The sequence below is a fragment of the Canis lupus genome, chromosome 4 (assembly GCF_011100685.1).
Source record: "Canis lupus familiaris isolate Mischka breed German Shepherd chromosome 4, alternate assembly UU_Cfam_GSD_1.0, whole genome shotgun sequence".
Classification (NCBI taxonomy): Eukaryota; Metazoa; Chordata; class Mammalia; order Carnivora; family Canidae; genus Canis; species Canis lupus.
In genome coordinates this window covers 1955786-1980893 of record NC_049225.1, presented here as the reverse complement: position 1 = coordinate 1980893, position 25108 = coordinate 1955786, and the positions used below count along the sequence as shown (strand labels likewise).

Genomic DNA, 25108 nt, shown 5'->3' with positions numbered 1-25108 from the left:
GAAAGGAAAGGAAAGGAAAGGAAAGGAAAGGAAAGGAAAGGAAAGGAAAGAAAGGAAAGGAAAGGAAAGGAAAGGAAAGGAAAGGAAAGGAAAGGAAAGGAAAGGAAAGGAAAGGAAAGGAAAGGAAAGGAAAGGAAAGGAAAGGAAAGGAAAGGAAAGGAGGAAAGGAAAGGAAAGGAAAGGAAAGGAAATTATGTCTATAAATCCCTCGTCACACTGTCTGAGCCAGAGTAACCACTCAGGAAATTGGATATTGTTATTATTCCTATTACAAATGATAATTAAACATAATGAGATTTGAGGCCATAGAAATTGGAGAAAGGAGAGTTTGCCTGCATAGCTCAAAGCACAAGAAGGTAAATATTTTTTATTAACATGGATTATGTATAACTACACATTGCTGTCACATTTTAAGCCCTAAGAAGGAAATAACTTTTATATATTTTATGAAACGCATTATTAACCTTTTGAAATATGTCAATATTTTCTGTCACCTCCTATTTTGAAATATTGACAGGCTGACTTTAAATCTGCCTCTCCTGTATATTCTCAGAACTCGCCTCACTGTTATGGATGCTTTTACCTCTATATTGTGGAAAAGAAACTAACATATTCTTCCATTTTATGTTCTGCCTTTATTAACAATGCTACTCAGCCACATTGAAAGACTGTTTTTGCAAAACTGACAAAGTGATCAAGTAAAATTAAATATAGCTCTATAATACTCTTCCTCAGAGCTCTTTTCTTCCCCTGAAAAGTTGCAGTGAGTTAATAAAGGTATTTTTGAACATTCAGTTTTAGGTTCTCATATTTCTGCAGAAGCATTATGTTTCTGCTGGTAATAAACAACTAATACATGGAATCTCTCTATGTAATCTGCTGCATATAAAGCATCTCTGGGTTTCCAAGACAAGGGAGATAAGAGACAACAAGGAAGAAGAGACAGAGAGGCTGACGAGTGACTGCTGATTACCTGCTCTTAACCTTGTGTTTTCCCCATAAACCAAAAACAAAGTCAAGTTATTCTTTATTTCACTATAACATCTGTAAGATAGATCCATTTTTTCTATAAATAGGCTCTCCTGATAAAATGCTTTCTACCAAAGCTGTAACTGACAGAAATTTATTTAAAGGACAACCAAGTTAACATTTTAGGAAAGGAGATTAAGTGTACTTTTCTTTCATCTGAGAGAATTGCCTTTTGGATCTATCAAGGGTGGAAGGATATTTATATTTAATTACCCCCATAGATTGGTTAAAATCAGAAATCCATTTCTATCTTGTTCTTTTGTTTGTTTGTTTTTGGTTTGATTCTCTTTCTTTATCCTCCTTTAAAGATGTATGAGGTTGTTCTGGAGGCATTTCAAGAGTTGGAGCCAATCAAATCTGTCCTGGAACCAACCTCACTTTGCTTACTATGCTACACCATTGAGTCAAAATATCAAAAAGGTTGCCCAATATTATAGCTTAGATAAATGCCTTATTTACAAAACAGTCATAGTGAAAATTTTACAATCATATTTCAAGGTTAAAAATAAAAAGACTAATTTTATTTCCATATATTATGACTTCTACACTTGAAATATCTGAAAGAGTAAAACCAAGTGTTACTAATTTTTGATAGAATTATCCAAGTATTGAATGTCATTTTTGGAGAGATAAATAACTTCTATCTTCTAGCAATGACAAATCATTAATGTGGACAAGCATGTTTTTTCTTTCTTTTGTTATTTTCCAATAACCATTGAAGAGAGACTTTTCATTTGCAGCAGCTGAGTGAAACATTTCTTAAAGAAGTGTCATATCAGGATCCCTGGGTGGCTCAGCGGTTTGGCGCCTGCCTTTGGCCCAGGGCGCGATCCTGGAGACCCTGGATCCCACGTCAGGCTCCCGGTGCATGGAGCCTGCTTCTCCCTCTGCCTATGTCTCTGCCTCTCTCTCTCTCTGTGTGTGACTATCATAAATAAATAAAAAAAAAATTAAAAAAAAAACCTGTTTGAAATAGAAAATTAAAAAAAAAAAAAAAAGAAGTGTCATATCACCCTTCCCCTCATTGGTCAAAAATATTTTTTTCTTATTAATGATGTTTTCACAGCATGTTTATTAAATTCAGAATGTAAATCAAGTAAGATGAGAATACATTAATACAGTTAATCTCAGATAAGTGTGAATGAATAATTTAAAAATCCACATGATGGAATGCATTTGAAATAGATACTCTTTTAGTTAAAGAGTTTATTTTTACTCTGGTAAAAATATTTAATGAGCACATATTACTGACTGATCTTGTAAAAATCCAGGGGTCATAGCAATTAATTAAATCAGATCAGATTTGAAATGGTTGATGATCCTAAGTGAATCCAATATGAAAATCACTCAAAGTGTTACAGGTGCTATGATGGAAATATCTAGAATGTGCTATATTGACGAAAGGAATGGAGAGCAGGAAAACATACATTCCAGAAGGAACAAAAACACTTTCAAAGGCCACACTCTAGAAACAGTCCCATTAAAGCCTGATTTAATCAGTACCTGATATGACACTCCACCCCCCACCCTGCTGCCAGCACCCAATGACCCTCCAATATAGAAATAGCAAATTAAACTTAAATAATATCCAAGGTGCAGACTCTCTCTGTGGAGCAATAAAGCCAAGGAAGGTGGGGGGGAAGGAGTACACCAGCATATATTGAAATATCTGGCATATATAGCTGCATTAAACTCATCAAACTCTTAGCCAGATTAATGTAAAAGTTCACATTAAAGATCTGATTATCTTATTATATTTGTTGGTTTGGTTACATATATTTTTTTGCTAAAATGTTATTTTTAGGGCAGTTTCACAACAAAATTAAGGAAGCAAAACAGAGATTTTTCTTGTACATCTCTTGTCCCCCAACATGTACAGCCTCTCCCATTATTAATGTTCCTTACTAGAGTGGTACAGTTGTTATAATCCATATATCAGTGTTGACACATCATAAGCACCAAAGTCCATAATTTAAGTTACAGTTGACTCTTTACAGTCTATAATTTATAGATTTGGGTAAATATATAATGATCTGTATCCATCATAATGATGTCATACAGAAGAGTTTTACTAGTGTAAAAATCTTATGTGCTCCATCTCTTCATTCCTCCTTCCTCCAAGACCCCTGCTAGCCACTGATCTTTTTACTTTCTTCATGGTTTTGCCTTTCCAGAATACCATTTAATTGGAACCACATAGTAGGTAGTCTTTTCAGATTCAGTTATTTCATTTAGTAATGTTCATTTAAGATTTCCCCATGTCGTAGGAAATATCAGAAAGGGAGACAGAACATGAAGACTCCTAACTCTGGGAAACGAACTAAGGGTGGTGGAAGGGGGGGAGGGCAGGGGGAGGGGGAGAATGGGTGATGGACACTGAGGGGTCACTTGACGAGATGAGCACTGGGTGTTATTCTATATGTTGGCAAATTGAACACCAATAAAAATAAATTTATTATTAAAAAAAGATTTCCCCATGTCTTTTCATAATTTGATAGCTCATTTCTCTTTAGTGCTGAATAATATTCCATTGTACGTAACACAGTTTACTTGTCCATTCACCTACTGAAGAACATCTAGGTTTCTTCCAAGTTTTAGCAATTATAAATAAAGTTGCTATAAATATCTGTGTGCAGACTTGCTCTTGGATATAAATTTCCATCTTCTTTGGATAAATACCAGTGAGAGTAGTGCTGGATCATCTGGTAACAGTATGTTTAGTTGTATAAGAAACTGCCACCAACTGTATTCCAGGGAATGTTTATCATTTTGCATTCCCACCAGCAATGAATGAAAGGCCTCGTCTCTCCTCATCCTCTAAAACGGTCTAGAGTAGCAACAGTACCACAGTAGCAATAAGCACACCAATCTCTCAGATCTTAGTTTCTTCACCATCCTGCAATTTAAAAAAAAATCAGTGACCTTTGAGATAGTACTTCTTGATTCTATGATTGGGGTAGGAAACATACAGGATAAGCCTGGAACATCTTATTGTGCCAACAAACAAGGAAGTGTCCATAAAAAACAAGATGGTGGGATGTGTCAGAAGGACTCAGAAACCAACCTTAAAAAGCTTTCAAAGCTGGAAGTTGGAAGAATTTGAGCAGCAAAATAAATAACATAATACCAGTTTATATGCCAAAGTGACTGTGCCCTGAGTGATAGATTTTCAAAAAATTGAGAAGCAGCAAACAACCCAATGGAAATTCAGAAAAAATATATGGACAGGAAAAAGAAACACATAGAATGCTTAAACATGTGAGAAGGTCAGCTTTATACATAGTAAGGCAAATGCAATTAATACTACCATTATTCACAATTCCTCACTGAAAAATCTTAAATTTTGAAAACATATAGTGAATGAGGCTGTGGATAAACTGCATTCTTATGCATTTGTAAAAACCAATGCAAATTATTAACAACCTCTTTGGAAGAGAGCTTGGCATTTTCTAGCAGAATTATTTAAGAATTTATCCTTTGATCAAGAAATCCCACTTCCAAAAAAAAATCTTTTTTAATTAAAAAAAAAAAAAAGAAATCCCACTTCCAGCAATCTATTCCAACATTACTCTAGCACAAATATAAAATGATTAACGAACAAAGATATTCTCTGAAATACTCCTGGGAATAGCAAAAGTCTTGAAATAACCCACTTGCCCATAGAGAAGCAGTTTAAAAGACATGATACTTTCATGTAATATATTGTTATGCAGTTATCAAAAGAAATAAACACTGCTACACATTATTTCCACCATATGTCATAAATCAAAGCAAAATAATAATCAGAAGAGTGCTTATAATGTACTCTGGTGTAGAAAAAAGTTGTACATAAATATGTGTTTATAAGTTTATGTTGTCTGAAAGGAAAAATGAAGAGAAACGAAAAAATGATAAGCAATTCAAAATGCTTACATACAGAAGGAAGGATAAAAGAGAGGTAAGAGGATCTTTTGAATGTAATTTGTATTGGTTTTATACTAAATTATGCTATAGTTTTTCATAGTTAAAAAAGACATAATTACACTTAGCCTTCCCTTATTTGCAGGATATGTTCCATGTTCCAGTACCCCCCAGTGGATGCCTGAAACCACTTATCTTGTATTTTCATGCAATCAGACTTAGAAAGAGCCATTTTTGCAATGAGTCCTAGTTTTTCCAAGAATGGCATTTAGAAATAAAGACCTGGATTCTGGGTATGTTTGTTGCTACTTAGATGTCACAGACTGTAGGTGCTGTCAGCAGAGACAGAAAATATGTATGTATCCAATTATAATATACATACATACACACACACACTATATCCAACTGTATAATTGGATGTAATGTCTATGATACATTTTAATTTATACAGAGTAGAGTAACACTACAAGTTCCAGAAATGATCAAATGTAAGAATTTCCTAGATAAACCCATAAACTTCAAATGTTGTTGGAAAATTAAAAATACTTAGCATACTTCAATTTGGACCAAAAGTAAAATAGTGCTTATGATTAGTGATTTTAAAAATATAGATATATATAAAATCAATATTTTGACTTCCTTTGTTTAATTCACATGTTTGCAAATGCTACACTGCTCAAAAGTAATAACACTGAAAATGATGTTATGTGGATAATTTGACTATACTTATGAAATATGTCAAAGGGCTTTGTTAATTCACCTCTGAGTTGATGATCAATAGTTCTGAAATTCTGCTGACTAGACAGAGAAATTTATTTCAAAAGTACACACTCAATCAATAATAGCCTGAATCATAAAGTAGAAAAAGCCATTTTCCTCAGTGACACAATCATCAAACATAGTTTATTAAAGGCTTTTCTGTATGAGAAGCTGATGAAGTGACTAGATAGGTATGCTTTTCAAATGCAAGAGATTACAAATCAAGGTTCAAAGCATTGATCACCAAATAAAAATATAATACAGTACATATGAGACATAAACTAATAAACACACTTGAGCATAAAAAGCCGCTGCATAATTATAGATACATTTGAAATTAAAATAATAATAGGAAATAAATTTTCCAAGTAAATCTCAAAAATTAGGTGAAATGAACAAGCTTATAGGAAATAAAACTAACAAATATTTTCAGTTCAATATTGATTGAATTTAAAAATTAAGTGAACCAAAAAATAATAAATGAATTTCTTTGGTATTTTAAAATATCTCCACAAAGGTCTTTTTCTCTCTCTCTCCCTCATGTAAAATTTATTTTTCTAAGCTGCAGGAGAATAAGGGGGAAATTGTGATGCCTATATAAGCCTCAATACTTCAGTGGATATTTACCGAATGTAAGATATTCTGTTACACAAAGAAACTATGATTATCAAAATCTAGAGATGAATAATGTTAATATATATCATCTAATACGTAGGCTTTGTTTCAATTTCTCCACTTTTCCCAGGAAGGTTTATTTCAGCAAAAGAAAGCTACCAGACCACACAATTGCATTCAGTTGTCATGTCTCTTTGGTTTCCTTCAGTCCAGAATGGCACTGGTCCTTGTGTTTCATGGCATTGAAATGACGGAACAGTACTGGTCATTTAAAATGATCTTCAGTTTGGGTTTGTTAGATGTTTATGATTAAAGTCAGATATGCACATTTGTTTTGGTAGGCATGCCTGAAAACATGCTAAATATGTCTCAGTGTGTCCTATGAAAAGGCCCAAGTCTGTTGTTCAATTACATACAATGTTAAGTGTGATGATTTGGTTAAGCTGTTATAGCTGTGTGCCATTCTTCTCCATGGTAACATTATCATACATACTCTTTGGATTTTATGATCTGTAAACAATATCATACATACTCTTTGGATTTTATCTTGTGCTTTCTTCTCAGGTTTTTTATTTATGCATTAATTTGCATCATTATTAATTTATGCACATTTCTTATCTTTGTGCTATAACCTAATACTATCATTATTTATTTTGTTACTCAAGTTCTTGCTATTTTAGTTATCAGAAATCTTTGTAGGTTTCCCCTGAGTCCTTTGACATCTTTGTTTTTGAGCACTTCCTTAATTTCTAGAACTGTAAGATTCCCCAAGCCTATCTAAGCCATCAGCCTTAGAATTGGCCATTTACCTCCAAAGGAATCCTAGTCTGTTTTTCAAGAATGTTATTTAGAAATCAAGATCTGGACTCTGGGTATGTTTGTTGCAACTTAGATGTCACAGCCTGTAGGCACTCTCAGAGGAAAGAGAAAATATGTATATTATACAATGCAGACACACAATCTCTATTTTGTAAGATAGTTTAAACTGTTGCTCATTTATATCCCTGTGTGCAGTAGATTTACCAATGAGAGCATAATGTTAAAGTACAGTTATCCTGATCTTCAGCATTATTGCATCTAATCAAAAATAAAAATTTTCCAAAGTTATTTCTGTTAGTTCCTCTTTTCCTACTCCTTCAGTGAGGTTATGTCACACATTTATAATAGATTCATTTGTCACAGTCTGTATTCCACCCTGGGATCCTCTGACAACCTGCTTCTATTGTTGTTGTTTTGTTATTGTCATTTTGAATACAACCAAATGTATTCTTTGTGGTGTTTTCTATGGGGTTAACAAATGCATAGTCATGTATCCACAAGTTTGCTATCTTACAGAACAACTTCATCACTAATAATTGCATTGTGTGGTATGTTAATACTAAGCCCTCACCATATCTCACATTCTGGCAAACACCGATCTGTTTTCCATCTCTACATTTTACCTTTTAGAAACTGTTTTATAAATGGAATTACATAATATACAGATTTCTGGATCTGAGTTTCCCTTATCAATATGTGTTTAAGTTTCACAAATGTTGATATGTGAGAAAATAGCTTGTTCCTTTTAAATTTCTGAGTAGAATTTCATTGCATGGATATTCCACGGTTCATTTATCTGCCCACCCGTTGAAGGATATCTTGGTTGTTTCTTGGTCTTAATAATGAATAAAGCTTCTATAAACATGCATGCACAGATTTTCATATGAGTATGTTCACTTGGTTAATAACTAGGAAGTTTTTGGTTGATTTAGCTGAAATCTGTGTTTAGCATTATTAAAAAAGAGACGCCTGGGTGGCTCAGTGGTTGAGTGTCTGCCCTTGGCTCAGGTCATGATCCCAGAGTCCTGGGATTAAGTCCCACATCAGGCTCCCTGCATCTTCCTCTGCCTATGTCTCTGCCTCTCTCTCTGCATCTCTCATGAATAAATAAATAAAATAAATACAATCTTTAAAAAATGTATTATTTTAAAAAATTGCCAAAATACCTTCCAGAATGTCATTTCACAGTCTCATAAAAATGAATGAGACTTCCCACTGTGTCTTATCCTCACAATCATTTGACATTGTAACTAACCCCCTTTCCAGTCCACGAAGCGTGTCATAGAATCTCATCTGGGTCCTTATTTGCATTTTCCTAATGATAAATAAGGCTGAGCATATCTTCATATGTGTATTTAGAACTTGCACATCTTCTTTTGTGAAGTGTTTGTTCATATTTTTTGCCTATTTGTATTTTTTTAATTGCTGTTTTAAGAGTGCTCTAAATATCCTGGGTATTTCCTATATATATTTTATAATTATGTGGCATGACCAGATGAAAAATTAGAGATAGTTATACAATTAATAAACATAAGTAGGAAGTGTTCATAATCCAAAATGGTTATCTTTCATGAGTGATGTTTCCTCATGCATTTTAAAAATGATTGTTATTTCATAATCAAAACATATCCTAGTATAAGAGAAATGGAGCTATGTCAAGTGATTTGGACAACTTCAGAAAAAGAATACATTTTTAAAAGATTTTATTTATCGATGAGAGACAGAGAGAGATGCAGAGACACAGGCAGAGGGAGAAGCAGGCTCCATGCAGGGAGCCTGATTTGGGACTCGATCTTGGGACCCTGAGATCACACCCTGAGCCAAAGGAAGATGCTCAACTGCTGAGCCACCCAGATGTCCCAGAAAAAGAATATTTAATATATATTTGGCATTTACCAAAATCCCTTTAATCGATAATAAAGTTTGGTGTTGGATAAGATCTATAATTCACATAATTCTATGTTGACAATTTCAACTCTGTGTAAACTCAATTTCCTATTAAATCGAATGAGGCTGTGATAACAAAATTTGACAGACAGGTAACAAGATGTTAAAAGCATAGGCTAATCTTGTTCCAAAACATTAATGCAAAATACTTAACAAAATGTCAGAAAACATAGTACAGAGATACATAAAAGATTAAAAACATGATTTTATTTATTTATTTGAGAGAGAGAGAGAGACAGAGACAGTAGAGCACGAGCTAGGGGTACTGGCAGAGAGAGGGGAGGAAACAGGCTCCCCACTGAGCAGGGAGCCAAATGTGGGCCTCAATCCCAGCACCCTGGGATCATGACCTGAGTGGAAGGCAGATACCCAACCGACTGAGCCACCCAGATGCCCCGAGAAAAGAGAGTTTTTAAAGTTTTCTGATCATATCGATAAGATGCAATATATATACATATATGTGTGTATATATATATATATATTTGATGAAATTAAATATCTATGTACTCAAAACATTTATTCATTTAAATTTTAAATTTAAATTTAAATTCCAGTTAGTTAACAAACCATGTAATATTAGTTTCAGATGTACAATATAGTGATTCAAGTCTTCCATCCAAACCTGGTGTTCATCACAAGTGCACTCCTTTATTCCCCATCACTTATTTAAGCCATCCCCCCACAATAACTTCTGGAGACAACCTCTTTTTTCTCTATAGTTAAGAGTCTTTTTCTTGGCTTATCTCTCTCTCTCTCTCTCTCTCTCTCTCTCTCTCTCTCCACCCACCTTAGCTCATTTGTTTTATTTCTTAAATTCAGTATATGAGTAAAATCATATGGTGTTTGTCTTTCTATGACTGATTTATTTCACTTAGCTTAATAGTTTCTAGCTCTATCTATGTCATTGCAAATGGCAAAATTTCATTCTTTTTATGGCTGAGTAATATTCCATTTTATATATATGCTATATCTTCTTTATCCATTCATCAGCCAATGGATATTTGGACTGTTTTAATAATTGAGCTATTGATGACAATGCTGCTATAAACATTGGGATGCATGTATCTATTTGAGTTAGTATTTCTATATTTTGGGGGTACTTGGTGCAATTACTGGATTATACGGTAGTTCTGTTTTTTTTTTTTTTTTTTTGGTAGTTCTGTTTTTTAAATGATTGTATTTATTTATTTGAGAAAGAGAGAGCATGAGTGGGAGAAGAAGAGGAAGAGGGAGAGAGAAAGCAGACTTTGTGCTGAGCAGATAGCCCCACAAGAAGCTCAATCTCAAGACCCTGAGATCATGACCTGAGTCGAAACCAAGAGTTGGATGCTTAATTGACTGAGCCACACAGGCACACCTAAGGTAGTTCTATTTTATTTTTAACTGTTTGAGGAACCTCCATATTGTTTTCCAGACTGGCTGCACTAGTTTGCATTCTCACCAACAGTGCCAGAAGATTCCCCTTTATTCATATCCTTGCTAGCAGTTGTTGTTTCTTGTCTTGTTTATTTTAGTCATTCGGACAGATGTGAGGTGATATCACATTGTAGTTTTGATTTATAGTTCCCAGATGATCAACAATGATGATATTTTTCATATGTCTGTTGGCCATGTGTACATCTTCTTTGAAAAAATATCTATTCATATCTTCTACTTGCTTTTTAATTGGATTATTTGGTTTTGGATTATTGAGTTTTATAAGTTCTTCATATATTTTGGATACTAACCCTTTGTCAGATATGTCATTTGTAAATATCTTCTTCCATTCTATAAGCTGCCTCTTAGTTTTTCTGATTGTTTTCTTCACTGTGAAGAAGGTTTTCATTTTGATGAAGTCTAATAGTTTATTTTTGCTTTTGTTTCCCTTGTCTCAGGAAACATGTCTAGTAAGAAGTAGTCAAAGAAGTTACTGACTATATTGTCTTCTAAGATTTTTATGGTTTCAGGTCTCACATTTAGGTCTTTGATCCATTTTGCATTTATTTTTGTGTATGGTGTAAGAAAACAGTCCAGTTTCATTCTTTTGCATGATGCTGTCCAGTTTTCCCAACACCATTTATTGAAAAGACTGCCTTTTTCCATTGGATATTCTTTCTGCTTTGTGAAAGATTAATTGACCATATAGTTGTGGGTTTATTTCTGGGTTTTCTATTCTGTTCTATTGATCCATGTATCTATTTTTGTGCCAGTACCACTCTGTCTTGATCACTACAGCTTTGTAATATAACTTGAAGTCTAGAATTGTGATGCCTCTACCTTTGTTTTTTGTTTTGTTTTGTTTTGTTTTGTTTTGTTTTGTTTTGTTTTCAAGGCTGCTTTGGCTATTTGGAGTCTTTTGTGGTTCCATACAAAGTTAAGGATTGTTTATTCTAGCTCTGTGAAAAATGACCTTGGTATTTTAATAGGGATTACATTAAATGTATAGATTGCTTTAGGCATTATAGACATTTTAACAATTTTGTTATCCCAATCCATGAACATGGAATATCTTTCCATTTCTTTGTGACATCTTCAATCTTTCATCATTGTACTAGAGTTTGAAGAATATAGATCTTTTGCCTCTTTGGTTAGGTTGAATAAACCTAGTAATCTAAGTATCTTATTATTTTAGGTTGAATAAACCTAGTAATCTAAGTATCTTATTATTTTTGATGCAGTCATAAATGAGATTATTTTCTTAATTTCTCTTTCTGCTGCATCATTATTGGTGTCTAGAAATTCAGCAGCTCAAAGCTTTTAGAAAATTAGGAATATGTATGAAAAGAATAGTGTTATTGCTCTTTCCTCTAGCTTTAGGGAAGTGTTCCTTTCAAAAGTAATTTAAGAAATGTGTTGGATCAAAATTAAATGAGGGTCCTGCTGAATTTGCTATGTGCTGACATAGATTGTTTACTGAATGATGCAGCTATCCAGAAAACAGAAAGAAGTAACATGCTGATGTAGGGCTATGTAGTTAGCAAAGAATAAAAGCTGAAGAGACTACAGATCTAATGCTTTTCCTGAGCTGAGGTGGTTGATATCCACTCAGAGCCATCTGCATTGACAATGTGATCCCTAACTACAACATAGTTTTGGGAAATTGGAAGCTGCACATGGGGATCAAGAATCCTCTGCTCTGTTATTACTATGTATCTGTGTTGTCTCTTTACTATTTCTTAAAGCTACATTAACTTGGTGATGAGTGAAGTCCGTAACATCCTATAAATTTAAATCCACCTTTACTGATCATTTAAACCTTGTGAGAATTGATGAAGGAAATATCTTAAGTTTACTAAGAGGTCATCTTCAAAAAATAAATAAAATGATTTATTTAATACTGAAAAATTTAAAGCTTTCACATCTGAGTTTAATATTCAGATAAGAAAGGACACGTTTCTATTCAATATTTTACTTTAGGCACTCACCACTGTATTAAAGACAAAGGAAAAATATTAAGAATGAAAAGGAGGCATTAATATTGTCATTTCACAGATAATGCATTCATATATACAGAAAAATTAAAATCTACATAAAAATAATAGATATAAAAAATAGGTTTAGTGTATTTAATGAAACCATATCTATATCCAAAAATAAATTAGTTCACTATTAGGGAAAATTAGAAAATGAAAAAAAAAACTTTAAATATTATTTACAGAGGCATCAAATATGAACAATGGAACTAGAAACATAATAAAAACATTTAAAAATTAGTAAGAAAAACTGAAGTGATTCTAAATAAGTAAAGCAATGTATCATGTACCTAAATTGAATGTTTCAATTCTGTAGAAATATCAATTTTCTTCAAATTGATCTACAGATTCAGTATGATCCCAATCAAAACCCTAACAGGATTTGTAAAAATTCATATGCTAATTATAAATTTTTGTTATTAAAAATCAAAGGACCAAATTCAGACTAAAGAACTTTGAAGAAAATTTTAAAAGTTGAGGACCTATTTTACCAGGTGTTATGATTTATTATAATGACATGAATTAGAACAGTCTCATATTGGTACAAATATAGACAAATCAAATTATAGAACTTAATAGAGAATTCAAAAACACAGCTGTTCATATACAGATACTAGATTTTATTTTTGACAACACGACCACCAAGAGCAGTAAGGAAATGACAGTCCTTTTAATAAATATTGCTGGGTCAATTGGATAACCAGGTGGAGAAAAATAAAACTTCACTTCAGGATAATGCCATATTCCAGATTCAGGATTAGCAAAAATTTTTGACAAGGCAAGATAACAAATATTTTATGCTTTGGGTTCATGTCACATCCACAGTTATTACATAGGCACCACAAGCTACTTAACTATTTAAAAATATAAAAACTATTTTTAGCTTATGGGACACACCCATACACATGAAGCAGGAAGCTGGCCAGATTTGGGCTTTAAGTTTGCTGACAAGCCAGTGAGAAAAGGCCAGAGTATTCATTATAAAAATGGCCAAAGACCTTGAACAGCCATTTCATAAAAGATGATATCTATATGCTCAAAATCATGAGTAATCAGAGAAATGCAAATTAAGCCAAAATAGATTCTATTACATACCTCCAATATAGGTACACATTAAAATTACTGACAATGTCACAAGCTGGGGAAGCAAGTGTAGAGCAATTGCCAAGTTTTCATAAAAGTAGAAGTGCAAATTACTACACATTGGGAAAATGTTTTACATTTCTACTTAACTTGATTATATGCACACTAAAATACTTAACAATTTTACTTTTAGGCATGCATCCAACAAATATAAATGCATATGTGATCCAACATACACATACAAGGATGTTTATAGAAGCATTGTTTGTAATCAACACAATCTAGAAAAATTCAAATGTCTGCTCACAATAGAAAGGATAAATGATTTAACTGGAGCAATGAAAATGAACAAACTACTGGTGAACGTGAAGATAAATTTCATAAACATCATGTTGAACAAAAGAAGTCAGCACATAACAATATGTACCATTTAATTTCATTTTCCTAAATTAAAATGAATGAACAGGCAAAAATCAATCTATGGTGCTTGATCATCAGAATGGTTCTTATCTTTACAGAGGAAAAAGGGAAATTTCAAGTCTGGTTATGTTATTATTATTATTGTTATTATTATTATCTTTTTTGAAGTCTTATAGAAAAATAATTAAAGATGGAAACTGGAGCAATCAGCAAACCAATCTTAAGCCAATGACTAGTAAAAAATGCAGAATTATCCAAGGGACTCAAATTAAGAAAGTCATAGTAATGCTGTCAAAAATTGCCACTATCAAGGATGCTCCCCAAATTACTTCCTATGAATTTATAAGAAATCATTACAATTTAACCAGTCATAAGTTTTTATAAAAGCTTGCTGAGACAAGATACCAGGGCTATTTTAAAAACTGTGCTCTTGGAATCTCAGATTTTGAAAAAGTTATGAGATGCTAGTTTTTCATAGTTGAAATCATAAAAACTATGAATCACTAAAGATAAAATTTAAAACATAGTTTCATAGACAGATTTTTTAAAAATATTTTATTTATTTATTGATGAGAGACACAGAGAGAGAGAGATAGAGGCAGAGACGCAGGCAGGGAGAAGCAGGCCCCACGGAGGGAGCCTGAGGCGGGACTCCATCCTAGGTCTCCAGGATCACGCCCTGGGCTGAGGTCAGCGCTAAACCACTGAGCCACCAGGGCTGCCCCATAGATAGATATTTTTTATTATGTCTGTATGAAGGCTAATTTTGTACTTAACTTACACTCAGCAATCAATCAAATGGTTGCCCAAAGGAACTTGTGTGCAAGGTCACAATATGTAAACAGTATGCGATGCTCTGCCCTGCCATTCCCATAATAAATAGAATGTGGGGAAAAAAATGGAAAAATAGCAAGGAAATCTTTCAATTCTAAGTCACAGATTTTTAGGATTCTGTGATATATGTTCCTTAGTTTTGGATCATCTACAGACAGACTATAAATAAAGGATTAAAGTACAGGATATGTACCTAGCAAGTCATCCCAGGTAACAATGGTAACATAGTAGGGGAATTGAGATGGGAAGAAAGGGAAGCCACAGAAGGCTGTGTTATTACCAAGACAGTCACAACATTTGGGCAACAAGAGTTCAATCAAACTGGTCAGCTCTGGGAGATAGCAGTGGCCTCAACCGAGGTTATTTTCCAATGAAATCAACTTTTGTTGAATTGGTTAATTAGACTCCTCAAAGGGTAGCTCAACATTTAATGGCTCAACATTGGTCTATGATGCTGACAACTTCACCCATCATGGCTGTAGGTGGATCAGCTATGGGGTCATTGCACTAGCCCTGGAATACATAAACAGAAGCCATAAGCAGAAGTGTGGTAACGTATGCTGGATCAATCATGCTATTGATCTGACTATTCAGATCATTCTTTCTAGTGGGTGCTCTGTAGTGAGTTGATGTAAGACCCACTACATAGCATTATACACATACCGACTTCCATACATGAATCCACCCTCTTTCTCTGAATTCATTAGTCACACATCATTTGATCTTCTTCCTTCCAATCCCTGATTAAACAAAAAGCTATTAAACATTACCCAGAATTCATGAATATCTTTACCACAGCCCACTTTTTCCTCTATAGCAAGTTGATGAAAAGGCATCTCTATAGACTAGCTCACAGCATAGCATCTGGCTCTAAGTGAGGGAGAGCAAGTTGGAAGCTAGAGACATTTGTAATTTAATTTCAAAAGATAGACATCCTATCAAAATTTCTATATTCTGTTCATTCCATTAAGCCCAAACTCAAGGGGATCACCTAAAGCTGTGAATATCGGGAAACAGTGGTCAATGGGTGCCATTTTACAAGTTTCCTACTGCAACAAAATTAATCTTTTCAGAAAAAGCAATTGATAGCATTCCATATCTAACCATGAATATTAATAATTATTATAATCATAATAAGCTTTCAGCAAATTAAAATAAAACTAGTGACACTAAGATTAGCAAAACGACTAAAATACCTACTTTTACCAATTCTATTCATCATTGTACTGAGAATTCTAACCATGACAAAGGGATGAAAAATATACAAAGACTGCAAAGCAAGGAACAAAACTATTTGCAGATATTTTTGTGTCTTTATAAAATACAAAGGAACACACGTATAGAATATTAAATTTAATAAGAAAGATTGGAAGAGTGGCTGGAAACAATATAAATTCACAAAACTTAATTGCATTCCTATATACTGGTTATATACAATTAGATAAAAGATTTATCATTTAAAATTACAGCAATTCAGGGATCCCTGGGTGGCGCAGCGGTTTGGCGCCTGCCTTTGGCCCAGGGCGCGATCCTGGAGACCCGGGATCGAGTCCCATGTGGGACTCCCGGTGCATGGAGCCTACTTCTCCCTCTGCCTGTGTCTCTGCCTCTCTCTCTCTCTCTCTCTGTGTGAATATCATAAATAAATAAAAATTATTTTAAAAACAAACAAACAAATAAATAAATAAATAAATAAATAAAAGTACAGCAATTCATATGAATTGATTTTCTTAGAAATCACCTAACAAAAGAGAAGTAAAATTTTGTGGATATAATTTTGATTATCAAAATTTAGTAGGCAAAATTAAATAAATAGAGTGATATAACATTTTCATGGATTTTGTGGAACACACATGCCACATATAAATTCTTGACAAAAATGTATATAAATTAAATTAAAATTTGAATCACAATCCCAGGAGATTTTTGTGTGCAATTTATCAAGATAATTCTAAAAGCAAACAATTGCCAAGAACAAGGCAGAAGGTCTTGTTCTCCAATAATCATGATATATTTTTAAACTGTAATAGTTTAAATATGACATTAAGGAATATAAATGTTACATTTATTGACTCAGGGGAATATAAACAGGTTTAGAAAAACCTTCAAGAAAACCTAGAAGCATGGCCATAGATACATGTATGACATAGGTAGCAAGGTAGATCAGTGGTAAAAGAACATGTTTTAATAAACATAAATGTTGCACTGTTGGGGATTTACCCCAAAGATACAGATGCAGTGAAACGCCGGGACACCTGCACCCCGATGTTTCTAGCAGCAATGGCCACAATAGCCAAACTGTGGAAGGAGCCTTGGTGTCCATCAAAAGATGAATGGATAAAGAAGATGTGGTCTATATATACAATGGAATATTCCTCAGCCATTAGAAATGACAAATACCCACCATTTACTTCGACGTGGATGGAACTGGAGGGTATTATGCTGAGTGAAGTAAGTCAATCGGAGAAGGACAAACATTATATGTTCTCATTCATTTGGGGAATATAAATAATAGTGAAAGGGAATATAAGGGAAGGGAGAAGAAATGTGTGGGAAATATCAGAAAGGGAGACAGAACGTAAAGACTCCTAACTCTGGGAAACGAAAGAGGGGTGGTGGAAGGGGAGGAGGGCAGGGGGTGGGGGTGAATGGGTGACGGGCACTGAGGGGGGCACTTGACGGGATGAGCACTGGGTGTTATTCTGTATGTTGGTAAATTGAACACCAGTAAAAAATAAATTTATTAAAAAAAAGAATAAAAAAATAAAAAATAAACATAAATGTTTAATAAACATTTAATTTCTAACAATGGTATGTCTTTATATCAAACTAAGAAATTATAGCTATATTTCATACTGTAGCATGTAAATTATGTACAGGGAAAAAATGGATAATTTTCACAGGTTAAAACTAAAGTCTGTGGAAAAAATAGTCAAATGACATATTAGTTTTACCAAAATAGAAAAAGAAGAGCAAAACAAACTCAAAGCAAGCAGAAGAATAAAATAATAAGGACTACGGTGGAAATATATGAAGAGAACAGAAAAACAACAGAGAAAAGCAACAAAATTGGCTCTTCTAAAAGGTCCTGTCACCAAAAATAGTCATTTATCTACTCTGAGAGACTCAAATAACTGAAGTCGAGCATGAAAGAAGGGACAATACTGCTACCTTGACAGATTTTTTTTTTTTTTAAGTTACCCTGAATACCTGCATGCCATTGAATTGAGTTGTCTGGTCCACAAAGAGATGAGCTCAGAAATTGAGAATAAAGATTTAGAAACTTTTATAGCAAAGTGATTTGTATCTGCTACTCTAATAAAAATTTGGGACTATTTTTATATATTAGTTTACATTTATTTTTCTAGAAGGCATTTATACTGTATCTTATAATTTACTAACTACTGAATAAACCTAAACTGGTAATTTTGTACTACTATTAGTAATTAGTCTATTGCAACCACTAAAAAGTAATTTTCTATTCCATGAAGGATTTGAAATTTAAAATTAACATGTTCCTTCATCAAGGCTAGCTTGAGCTCTGATCTAAGAAATATGAATCTGAGCTGCCAATTATAGAAGGATACATCATCAATGTTTTGGGAATTTATAATTTACTTATAATAGACTTACACTTTAAATAAAGTTATTAGAGGGTCACCTGGGTGGCTCAGTGGTTGAGCATCTGCCTTTGGTTCAGGTTGTGATCCTGGGGTCCTGGGACCAAGTTCCTTATTAGGCTCTCTTTGGGGAGTTTGCTTCTCCCTCTGCCTACGTCTCTGCCTCTCTCTCTGTGTCTCTCACGAATAAATAATACCTTTAAAAAAATAAAATTATTAGAGGCATTAGACTAGCATGCTTGCTGAAGTTTTCCGTAGTGTTGGTCTTTAACCAATTCCTAGATGTATTCTTATTTTGCACATTGAGCAGGTAACATGCTGGTGACATATCTTTTGATAATAGTAATTACAGATATTGAGAAAATCATTTATAAAAAATCTTTCAATTCCTCTTTCACAACCACTTCACCTTACCTGGAGAAAAAAAATCTTCAAATGCTCAAGTTCCTGTAGAACTACTTGGCACACTGCCATCCTTGTAACTCCCCCAGCAGGCTGTCTCAGGTGAAAATGAGATTTACCTCTGTGAATCTGAGAGCCATTTCCACACTACATAAAAAAGGAGCCAGAGCACTGACAACAGACAGTTTGCTTCATCCTGATTTCTTTAACCTGGGGTGTTGACACCAATGTACCCTGAATCCATATGAGTGTTATCCATGGCAGACCTTCTCCAAGGGTTGTTACTGTTAGCATTCTAATAATCCCTGGAGATCTCTCATTTCAATATGTCAGATTTGTAACTTGGGAGTAAGAACGTCTATGACCCCAAATTTCCCAACATTCTTCTGACTACTTTGAATATAAAATGTACTCTATATTGTTTTGACACCATGGTAGATGGCTTGGAGACTTAATGGACTGTTGGGACAGCTAGTGTTGAGCTGAACAGGAAGTTGTAAATGGAGAAGTAAAATAAAATCCACAAGAGTTTTGGCAGAAATCTGTGCCACAGGATATTTGAGACTCTGTCAGGAGAGGTGAGGCAAGAGCTCTTCATGTATTATTATTTTGTTTTGACAGATTGTAGGTAATTTTTTAAAAACTAAAATCAAATAACAAACTAAAATCAAATCATATGTGAATCTTTCAGTCATATATTTTGAATCTGGAAGAGATTTCATTTAGCAGCTTTAGAAGTTTCACTTGGAATATCCTGAAACTAATTATTCCAATATAAAGAACTAAAAGCCCATGTTTGTATAATGAAAAATGAAACTCAGTAGTGTCACCTAAAAGGATCTCAAGAGATTCTGAGGGGCCAACCTATGTGGAAATTCAAGAAAGTGTTAGAGGAATTTTATGAATTTTTACTGTTACTGTAGTTGTTTGTGCAAGTAGCTAGAATGATCCAGAGTTGAGGTTCTGTGGCTATAGTAGAGATTCAAAGAAAAGAGGGCGAAGTCACTGACCAGGCTGACAAAAATATATATAATCAAGAAGGACAAAGGAATATCTATTAGAGGAATACTGTAATATTTATTGTTGGCTTTGACTATCAGAGATGTTGACCATAGAATATTTCTTTCCTTCTGTATTTTTTCCATTCTTTGTCTTTTTCTTTCCTGTGAGTTTCCCAAGGCAGATATTTGATTACTTATTTTCTATCTTCTTGCCTAATAAGTAAATAGAAGATAAATTAATAAGTAAATTGTTTTATTTCCATTGAGTTTCATTAGAAATATATGAATATAGAACCTGATTGAGGCCAGCATCACCTTAATTCCAAAACCAGACAAAGACCCCACCAAAAAGGAGAATTATACATCAATATCCCTGATGAACACAGATGCAAAAATTCTCAACAAGATACTAGCCAATAAGATACAACAGTACATTAAGAAAATTATTCACCATGACCAAGTGGGATTTATCCCCGGACACAAGGCTGGTTCAACACTCGTAAAACAATCAATGTGATTCATCATATCAGCAAGAGAAAAACCAAGAACCATATGATCCTCTCATTAGATGCAGAGAAAGCATTTGACAAAATACAGCATCCATTCCTGATCAAAAACTCTTCAGAGTGTAGGGATAGAGGGAACATTCCTTGACATCTTAAAAGCCATCTACGAAAAGCCCACAGCAAATATCATTCTCAATGGGGAAGCACTGGGAGCCTTTCCCCTAAGATCAGGAACAAGACAGGGATGTCCACTCTCACCACTGCTATTCAACATAGTACTGGAAGTCCTAGCCTCAGCAATCAGACAACAAAAAGACATTAAAGGCATTCAAATTAGCAAAGAAGAAGTCAAACTCTCCCTCTTCGCCGATGACATGATACTCTACACAGAAAATCCAAAAGCCTCCACCCCAAGATTGCTAGAACTCATACAGCAATTTGGCAGTGTGGCAAGATACAAAATCAATGCCCAGAAATCAATGGCATTTCTATACACTAACAATGAGACTGAAGAAAGAGAAATTAAGGAGTCAATCCCATTTACAATTGCACCCAAAAGCATAAGATACCTAGGAATAAACCTAACCAAGGAGGTAAAGGATCTATACCCTAAAAACTATAGAACACTTCTGAAAGAAATTGAGGAAGACACAAAGAGATGGAAAAATATTCCATGCTCATCGATTGGCAGAATTAATATTGTGAAAATGTCAATGTTACCCAGTGCAACTTACACGTTTAATGCAATCCCTATCAAAATACCATGGACTTTCTTCAGAGAGTTAGAACAAATTATTTTGAGATTTGTGTGGAATCAGAAAAGACCCCGAATAGCCAGGGGAATTTTAAAAAAGAAAACCAGAGCTGGGGGCATCACAATGCCAGATTTCAGGTTGTACTACAAAGCTGTGGTCATCAAGACAGTGTGGTCCTGGCACAAAAACAGACACATAGATCAATGGAACAGAATAGAGAACCCAGACGTGGACCCTCAACTTTATGGTCAACTAATATTCGATAAAGGAGGAAAGACTATCCACTGGAAGAAAGACAGTCTCTTCAATAAATGGTGCTGGGAAAATTGGACATCCACATGCAGAAGAATGAAACTAGACCACTCTCTTGCACCATACACAAAGATAAACTCAAAATGGATGAAAGATGTGAGACAAGATTCCATCAAAATCCTAGAGGAGAACACAGGCAACACCCTTTTTGAACTCGGCCATAGTAACTTCTTGCAAGATACATCCACGTAGGCAAAAAAAAACAAAAGCAAAAATGAACTATTGGGCCTTCATCAAGATAAGAAGCTTTTGCACAGCAAAGGATACAGTCAACAAAACTAAAAGACAACCTACAGAATGGGAGAAGATATTTGCAAATGACATATCAGATAAAGGGCTAGTTTCCAAGATCTATAAAGAACGTTTTAAACTCAAACCCAAGGAAACAAACAATCCAATCATGAAATGGGCAAAAGACATGAAGAGAATTCTCACAGAGGAAGACATAGACATGGCCAACAAGCACATGAGGAAATGCTCTGCATCACTTGCCATCAGGGAAATACAAATCAAAACCACAATGAGATACCACCTCACCCCAGTGAGAATGGGGAAAATTAACAAGGCAGGAAACTACAAATGTTGGAGAGGATGCAGAGAAAAGGGAATCCTCTTGCACTGTCGGTGGGAATGTGAACTGGTGCAGCCACTCTGGAAAACTGTGTGGAGGTTCCTCAAAGAGTTAAAAATAGACCTGCCCTATGACCCAGCAATTGCACTGTTGGGGATTTACCCCAAAGATTCAGATGCAGGGAAACGCTGGGACACCTGCACCCCGATGTTTCTAGCAGCAATGTCCACAATAGCCAAACTGTGGAAGGAGCCTCTGTGTCCATTGAAAGATGAATGGATAAAGAAGATGTGGTTTATGTATACAATGGAATATTCCTCAGCCATTAGAAATGACAAATACCCACCATTTGCTTCAACGTGGATGGAACTGGAGGGTGTTATGCTGAGTGAAATAAATCAATTAGAGAAGGACAAACATTACATGGTTTCATTCATTTCGGGAATATAAATAATAGTGAAAGGGAATAGAAGGGAAGGGAGAAGAAATGGGTAGGAAATATCAGAAAGGGAGACAGAACATGAAGACTCCTAACTCTGGGAAACGAAAGAGGGGTGGTGGAAGGGGAGGAGGGCGGGGGTTGGGGGTGAATGGGTGATGGGCACTGAGGGGGGCATTTGTTGGGATGAGCACTGGGTGTTATTCTGTATGTTGGCAAATTGAACACCAATAAAAAATAAATTTATTATAAAAAAAATAAAGAAAAAATAAACAGACCCTAAAGGTTTGTCTCTCTAATTCCTTGCTGTAAAGTGTTTCTCTTTTAGACAATTTAATGTTTCCTCATTTTTTTAGAACCACCATAATAATAAATACATGTCTTACATCTGCCTAAACCCATAGAATGCACAAGGCCAAGATGAACAGTAATGTAAACCATGAAATTTGGGTGAATGTGTCAATGTAGGTTCATCAATTGTAACAAACAGCACTTTGATGAAAGATGTTGATAATGGAGAAACTGGGCATGTGTGGAGACAATGAGTCTGTGCTCTGCATCCTCTCCCTTCATTTTTGCTGTAAATCTTAAATTGCTCTAAAATGTGATCTTAAAGAAAAAGACCTCATATGTTGTGTTTATGATTAAGCAAAAAAAATGGCACCATACATATGTTCACAAGTTAAGGACATCATGACTCATGTGTCACAAATGGTCAAATGATACAAGATATTTTGGGTCTCTTATGATAATCACATCTTGCTGGATATAATGCAACCTTAGTACCTGATAATTTATAGAGACTGTGAAATGTGATGTGTTCCTATATGTTGAGTAAATGTTTCTGATCTGCTGATATTAGTGTCCTGCCATAATATAAAATTTAGTTCACAGTCTTTCTTCAGAAATAAGTATTATTTTACACACTGTCAGATGGTAAATCTCTAAGTGTTTGTGTTAGGCAAAGAATTAAAACAATAGCTTATTTAAGGAGAGAGATTATTTAGAGGAGTGAATGTCTTAAAGAGTCTCATGAAAAGCTGAAGAAACAGCTCATGATACCAGGAATGACTTGAGAGTCACATGGCAGAACGAGGGTATTAAGGAATCATTGTCTTTTCTGTAATTAAGAACATTTTATGATCAAGAAGCCATTGTAGAGGAGTGCCTGGGTGGCTCAGTTGGTTGAGTCTGACTCTTGATTTTGGCTCAGGTCATGATCTTAGGATCTTCAGGTTGTGTGATCGAGCCCTACATCAGATTCTCTCTCTTTTAAGAAGAAGAAAGAAGAAGGAGGAGGAGGAGGAGGAGGAGGAGAAGGAGGAGAAAGAAGGAGAAGAAGGCGGCACCACTGCAGAAAAACGAAACATAACAACAGCAAATATAACCAGAAATGGCAGGAAAAACTGACCAGTCTGTTTCTATCAAATCTTCCAAACTGTATTTATGTACCAAAGATCTAAATATTAAAAGTCACATGCATATAAATGTGTATATGTAGGGAGTCTGAGAAATGTATTTTGTAGTACAGAAACACATAAAGTTGGAGACTGGTATAAACTATGTGTGTGAATGTGCCACACCCTACAATGGGAAAGTTTCCCATATTCACTTGTACATTCCAATAACTTAATCAGATGATAGGGAGGTAAAGATTTGGACATCAATTTAAAATTGTATCTTAAGTATCCACCATGCTTTTTCACATTCTGAAAACTATAGATCAAAAACACAAATACTTTTTTATATAAATAATTCAGTAGCTATACTTTTAGGACAGTGAAGTTTAAAATTTTGCTCTGAGAATCAACAAAATATTCTGTAGACCTACACCTACAAAACTTACAAAAAAACAAACAACTCATTAATTAAGATAGCAAATAATACACAGATGCAAAAGTTTATGAACACTAGAGAATACTAAGCTAATAAAAAGATACCAAAAGAAATCAGGTACACAGTAAGGAATAACGAAGTTAAGGATGCCCACTGAAAAAACAAAATAATACAATAATTAAAACAATTTCATGTGTTCCATTGAAATTTCAGGGAACTAAATTATTGGCAAAAATGACATAATGGAATGAGTGAATCTACCATTCAGTGAAATATTTGTCTAGTCTACAGAAAAGTACACAAATAAAATCTGATATGATTATATTGCCTGTAATAATTTAATAAGAATTAATTTAGTACCAATTAAATAATACAAATAAATGTAATAAGAATTATTTGGTATCCAAGCTCATTTGAAGGAAGTTCTGTTTTAGTTTTTTATATTATCAGGCCAGCAATCCCTGCTGCAGTATTTCCCAGCTCCCTATGAAGACACCATGAAGACCACCATCAACTCTAGAAAGTGACCAAAACCCATAAGCCCACCAAAATCCCAAAATTTACTAACCACTTCTGTTCATAATTATAGGATAATTTTTAATAATTGCAAGAAGCTAGATAAAGCAACACTAAAAAAAAAAAAAAAACAGTGAAAAGTACCTTGGCCAATTAATTCTTTCTTAATGAAACAGAATAATCACATGGGAGGGCAGAAGATATGTCACTTTGCGTCCACTCTCTGTTCTTCTCTATACTCTTATAGGGTATACAAAAACCTAAGCCAAAGAAACTAGCATTTTTTTCCTCT

General features: G+C 34.3%; 1 long non-coding RNA gene across 1 annotated transcript in view; it reads right to left on the bottom strand.

The window, feature by feature from the left end:
- Positions 1-3545: 3545 nt before the first annotated feature.
- The window catches only part of LOC119871430, a 141112-nt gene continuing 119549 nt past the window's right edge, over positions 3546-25108 (bottom strand). Inside the window, exon 5 of the long non-coding RNA XR_005357706.1 lies at positions 3546-3925. This is a non-coding gene — a long non-coding RNA (uncharacterized LOC119871430). The remainder of the gene's footprint in view (positions 3926-25108) is intronic.